Consider the following 6,932-nt stretch of genomic DNA (forward strand, 5'->3'; position numbering starts at 1 on the left):
TGTGGGAGCACTGGGAGACTGTGGACTTGTTCTACCATCATCCTTCTCCCTCAGCACCCCACTGGATCCCCACAAGGCAGCTAAGGCAGGTAGTGGACAGAATGCTGGATATGCCTCGAAGAAGGCTTGAGTTAGAATTCTTCCTCAGATACTTACTAGCTATGTGGCCCTGGGCAAGTCATTTACCTTTACTCTCTCATAGACTCAGTTTCCTCATCTGTAAAGTGAAGGAGTTAGACTTGTTGGCCTCTGATGAAGGTTCTTTCCAGTTCTAAATCTGTGATATTGCAAAACTCTTTTCTAGACTAAACATCCCTAGGGCCTCCAGCTGACATAGCTCTAAGTCCTTTACCATCTTCATTAGACACTTTCCAGCTTATCAATGATAATACCAAGGAATTTCCCCATAGGGCCTGTGTGTCTGCTGAGGCACTGATGCACCAACAAGGGCTGAGCACATAAGAGTCTTTCTTTCTTTCTTTTTTTAAACCCTTAACTTCCGTGTATTGGCTCCAAGGCAGAAGAGTGGTAAGGGTGGGCAATGGGGGTCAAGTGACTTGTCCAGGGTCACACAGCTGGGAAGTGTCTGAGGCCGGATTTGAACCTAGGACCCCCCGTCTCTAGGGGGGTCCTAAGTTCTCAATCCACTGAGCTAGCCAGCTGCCCCACATAAGAGTCTTTCAATGGGGACTTGTGTCCCTCCTAACCATATCTTTCTCTAGACCCAATTCAATGGGCCAACTGTTCTGGTTTTGCAGGTAACTAAGAGAGAACAAATATAGTTTAATCCCGGTCTATTTTGGTCACCTATTGCCCAGGTCTATTTTGGTCACCTATTGCCCAGGTCCCATCCCTTCTAGTCTGATTCTGGGCTGTCTGAACTCAAAGGATCTCCCATTGGTCATGGCTCCATCTGAAGCACCCCAGAAAAAATCTCTCAACATATTCATGGTATATTCCCCACATATGGTGAATAGGGTCCCTAACTCATGCACAGGTATCTAGTGTATACCATGGAAAGTCAGGTATGACATAACCCACCTTAGAAAGGACAGAAATTGGGTTTGGTGGCTGAAGCCTCTACTCCCTGCTACTGGAGAGGCTGAGGCTGGAGGATCTCTTGATCTCATAAGGCTCAGGATTATATCCTATTAGGTATCTGCACTAAATCTGGCATCAATATAACGAGGCTCTATCAGTGAGAGGACGGCATTAAGCTGCCTAAAGAGGGATGAAGCAGTTCAGATTGGAAACAGAAGATTAAAGCTACTAGATAGATCATTAGTGGAATATGGTTCACCAGGAGTGCCTGTACTTCCAGCTTAGATAAGATAGGGAGATCCCTCCAAAGTGCCCAAGATGCAATTGTTCCCATTCACTTCAGATCTTTACTGGCCAAGCAGCTAGGCAATATTAACGTTGTCTAGGTCTAGACTTCTCCTACCTATATCCCATGAGGTTTTAGTCCTTCAGCTGTAGGCAATCTTCTTGCTGCCTCTGGAGGCTGCTATTGAAGAAATTTTCCTCTTGGAGGCCAATGTCCAAATACTTAGACTTGGAAACTTTTGAATCTGAGACATTTCCCAAAGTTAGAAAAATGCTTTTTCAGAAACTCTAGTCTTTGACTTGGGCTTAGAAAAATAGAGAGATGGAAGAAGACAGCTAGGAGTTAGTTGTCCAAGAACTTTGTTCTCAGGCTCTTGTCATGCCTCTCCTATTCATTCTTGATTTTTCCTCCTAGGTCTAAGGAGGGAGAGAGAAATCCCTACCATTGCTACATCCTGGAAGAGGACAGAAGGGGAAAGATAATGGAGAGCAAGAGAAGTTGTATACATTTTTATTAGCCATGACTTGGGTTGACCTTGAGTCTGCCCACTACTTCAGTCTCCAATATTATGGAGGTTCTTTGAGTCACTGGAAGTTAAGGGAGTGTAGGGGTGATGGTTCTATGTATCCTCTTAGCAAAGTACAAGTATTAAGTATGGGAAAGGGGCATTTTCATATTCTTCCAGCCTAAGCAAAGGTTGGCATCCTGTAATCTTGTCAGGCTGACTGAGCTAAAAATCATTAAATTAATTCTGGAGTCTGAAGTTCTGGATTCAAATACTCCTCTGTGTAGCCTTGAAATTCAATTAAAAGGCTTGAAGTTAAGATGGCAGAGTAAAGGACATTCTACTTCCCCAACCCCTACACACACACACACACACACACATACACACACAGAGAGAGAGAGAGAGAAGAAAATAAATTACCTTGAAACAAGGGAAGCTGGATATCGTGGGTGGAGTGTCACAGACAGGGTTTCCACGGAACAGGGACAAGATATGGTGAATGAGAAATGGAAACACTCATACACAGAAGTTCAGCACTTCATGATTTAATCCACCCACTACTACTCTACCCAGCAGCTACAATAGCCAAGATATAGTTTTGGCCCGTGGGAACTCAAACCTACCCAGCATTAGAAACTAAACAAAAACAAAAATGGATTCTGGGAAGTGTTATCTTCTTATACATCTGAGAACTCATTATTTTCCTCTAACAACAAACAGGCGGATATCTGGAGCAAAGACCTTGGTTACCTCAGCGTCCTTATCTCAAACGTGCCCTTCTCCAAAGTTGTACCCCTTGCCCGATCTTACTCAAGAATGCTAATGGGGAGGGGAACGTGGCAAAGGAGGATTTAACTCTGTGTTCTCTACAGCTGGAGGAACACACCTCACTGGGGTAAGAGAGGAAAGTAGTCCAAGTAACATAGCATCTGCAGGAACTGGCAGAACCTGGAACAGCTCAACATGCTGAGACTCCATCAGAGGCAACGAAGCTGAAAAATAGGAATGAGCCCCAGCCCCAGCCACTCCACACAGGTCTACACACTTTCATGTGTCAGCTGAGTGCTGAGACTACAAGGGGTCAGAGAGGGGGAACTGGAACGTCAGGACCCTACTCACTCTCACATGGCAGCAGAGTGCCTGAGGCAGTGGAGTCCAGAGCAGGTCAGTCAGGAGAGTGGAGACCAGCCCAACCTGTCAGAGTCCAGCTCTGGAAACAGCTGCATGAGGTCATTCAATCCAGGGCGAGAGGGATGTTTTATGTGCTTACAGAAGGGTCTGTGCAGACAAGGAACCCCGCAGACAAGTATCTTTGAGTGGTGACAAAGTTTAATGAGTTGGAGTCTACAATTTATAGGGTGAGTGACGTAAGTAAGGGGATTAGGCAAGCTTCATATAGAAACAACGATAAATAATGATTTACAAGATAAGAATAATGAGTATGAACTATTTCAGTGATTCTCAACAGGAGTTTCTATAGGTAATAGATCAATATGTCAGTGGTGACTCCCTAGTTAAGTTTCTCGTGGAGTTCTTGGGTCAATGGTTTCCTGGCAGAGCATCTGGTAACTTGGAGAGGAGAAAGAATTGGATTCATGCTAAGGGGAAAGGCTAAGTGTCTAGCTGCTTTTAAGTTAATGGCTACCCAGAGGCCTTGCATTCTGGGGTGCACTCTCACTACTGGGTGCTACACCAACCCACAAAACAACAGGGGAACTGGTAGCATAGGATGCTGAATATAACTGTACAAAATAACTGTAAACCTCCCCAGAGCAATCCAGGAAGACTACTTCCTTGACAGATACACCACAAGAAATAAGGGCAGCCAGTTGTTACTAATAAAGTTGATATAGAAGGGTATATAGTAAAATATTAAGGGTTTATTGTAATCCATATTGATAATTAAAAAGAACCCCATGCCTGCTAGGATCTAATTCAAATGCCTGCCATACTTTCCCCTTGGCTGCTTCCTAGGAAAGAGAGCACATCCCAATCACGTCCCAAGTCTTATACCTCTCTCTCTATAATCACACTTCCTGCCCACCTGTATTACACAAGAAGAATCATGGGAAATGTAGTTTTCAAGTCCCCTAAATGTCCACAGGAAGTTTATACCAGAGACCTCAATATTAAGATCAAAGACCCCAAATTTCCAATATCACACAGTCTCACCCCAAGTACCAGAGAAGAGTACTTTGTATGCTTAGAGCAGAGTGCCCTCTACTACTGAACACAGAAGAACCTCAACGCATAGATAAGGTAATGGGGTGGGAGAGGGGAAACAACTAGAAAAATGAGCAAAAGACAAAAACAAAAAACACCTTGAACTTAGAAAGTTACTTTAGTGATAGGGAAGAACAAAATATGAACTCAGAAGAGGACAACAATGCCAAAAGGGAAACATGGGAAGCCTCAAAGAAAAGTGTGAAAGGATGTCAGGCTTCAAAGGAACCTCTGGAAGAACTTGAAAAGAAATTAAAAAACAAAACAATAAGAGAATTGACAGAAAGACTCAATAGTTGGGAAAATTTTACTGAAGAAATCCACTCCCTAAAAACTAGAATAGGCCAAAAGGAAAGTGAGGCAGAAAAATACATTGAAGAACATAACTCCCCAAGGAATAGAATGGACCAAATGGAAATGGAGACCAAAAAAAACCTCCCAAAACTCAAACACTGAAGAAAACAACTCTTTAAAGAGTATGGTTGGCCAAATGGAAAAGGAAATATAAAAACACGAGGAAGAAAATAATTCCCTAAAAATTAGAATTGGACAAATAGAAGTTAATGAAATCCTAAGACATCAAGAAACAGTAAACAAAATTTAAAATAAAAAGAATAGAAGAAAATCTAAAAATGGCCAACCAGGAAACTAGATCCAGGAGAGATAATTTAAGAATCATTGAAAGCCACAATTTAAAAAAAGAGCTTGAATACCATATTCCAAGAAATGATCAGAGAAAATTGTCCTGATATCCTTGAGCAAGAGTGAAAAATAGGAATTGAGAGAATCCACCAATCACCTCCTGAAAGAGACCCCCAAATAAAATATCCTAGGATTATTGTAGCCAAATTCCAGAACTCTCAGGCCAAGGAGAAAGGACAATAAGCTGGCAGGAGGAAACAATTCAAATATTGAGGAGTCAGTTAGGATTACACTGAACCTAGCAGCTTCCACATTAAAGGATGGGAAGGCATGGAATATGATATTTCAAAAAGCAAAGGATCTAGGACTACAACCTAGAATTACTCACCCAGCAAAATTGAGCAAAATCCTCCAGGGGGGAAAATGGACATTTAATTAAATAGAGGAATTTCAGACTTTCCTGATCAAAAAACTAGAGGTGAAAAGAAAATTTGATGAATAAATTCAACATTCAAGAGAAGCATAAAAAGGTAAAGTGAAAATTTACAGTTTTGATAAGGATGAATTGAGTATATTCATAACTAGAAAGGTGATAATTGAAATAATTAAGATATCTAGGATACTTGAGAAAGGTAAGGTACTTAAAGTATGCTAGATACCTAACGTGAAAAGGAGTATATATTGTAAGAAGGAAGGAAGCTAAATAAGAGAGGCTAATATCTCCCCAAAAAGGAGGATGGATTAGAGGAACACATAGGAAGAAGAGAAAAGGAGAGAAAGAGGGGGGTAAACTACCTTTCATTAAGAGGTGCATAAATAAAAAATGGGGAGTAGGGTGGCCATGATTGAACCTTACTTTTGTTGGAACTAGCTTAAAGTGTGAGTAACACCCACATTCAGTCAAGTATAGAAATCTACCTTACCCTAAAGGGAAATAGGAAATCAGGGAGAATGGGAGGAATAGATAAAAAGAAGGGTGAATTGGGAGAAGTAGTAATTCAAAACAAAACCTCCATGAATAGGGAAAGGCTAAAAGGAGAGAGAAAGGCTAATAAATAGGGAAAATAAAATGTAGGGAAACATAATTAGTAAGCATAACTGTGATTGTGAATGGGATGAACTCACCCATAAAAGAACTCACCCAAGAGGATAGCAGAGAGGACTGAAAAACAGAACCCCGCTGTCTACAAAAAACATATTTGAAACAGAGAAATGCACAAAGAGTAAAAATAAGAGGCTGGAGCAGAATCTACTATGCTTCAGCTAAAGTAACAGAATTAGGGGTAGCAATCATGACCTCAGGCAAGGCAAAATGTAATAATCTAATCAAAAGAGATAAAGAAGGAAATTACATCTTCTCAGCAGCATATGACAACTTCACAAAAATTGACCACATAATAGGGCATAAAAACCTCACATCCAAATGTAGAAAAGCCGAAACATTAAATGCACGATAAAAATTACACTCAATAAAGGGCAGCAGAAAGATGAAAAACTAATTGGAAACTAAATGATCTTACCCTAAAGAATGAATGGATCAAAAGAACAAACCACAGGGGGCAGCTGGGTGGCTCAGTGGATTGAGAGTCAGGCCTAGAGACGGGAGGTCTTAGGTTCAAATCCAGCCTCAGCACTTCCCAGCTGTGTGACCCTGGGCAAGTCACTTGACCCCCATTGCCTACCCTTACCACTCTTCCACCTATAAGTCAATACACAGAAGTTAAGGGTTTAAAATTAAAAAAAAAAAGACTAAAAAAAAAAAAAACAAACCACAGAAACAATCATCAATTTCATTGAAGAAAATGACATGAGGAATCAACACATAAAAATTTATGAGATGCAAACAAAGCAGTATTTAGGGAGAAATTCATATCTATAAATGCTTATATCAATAAAACAGAGAAAAAGCATATCAATGAATTGGGCCTAAAACTAAAAAAAACTAGAAAAAGAATAAATTAAAAGTACCATTTAAAAAATCCATAGTTCAACACCAAATTAGAAATCCTGAAATTCAAGGGAAAGATTAATAAAACTGAAACTAAGAAAACCATTGACATAATAAGACATGTAGCTGGTTTTATGAAAGAATAATTAAAATAGATAAATGATTGGTTAACTTGATTTAAAATAGAAAGAAGAAAACCAAATAACCAGTATTAAAAAATGAAAAGGATGAAATTACAACCAATGAAGAAGAAATTAAAGCAACTATTGGAAGCTATTTTGCCCAAC

Source organism: Gracilinanus agilis, chromosome 3, assembly GCF_016433145.1.
Source record: "Gracilinanus agilis isolate LMUSP501 chromosome 3, AgileGrace, whole genome shotgun sequence".
NCBI classification, from domain to species: Eukaryota; Metazoa; Chordata; class Mammalia; order Didelphimorphia; family Didelphidae; genus Gracilinanus; species Gracilinanus agilis.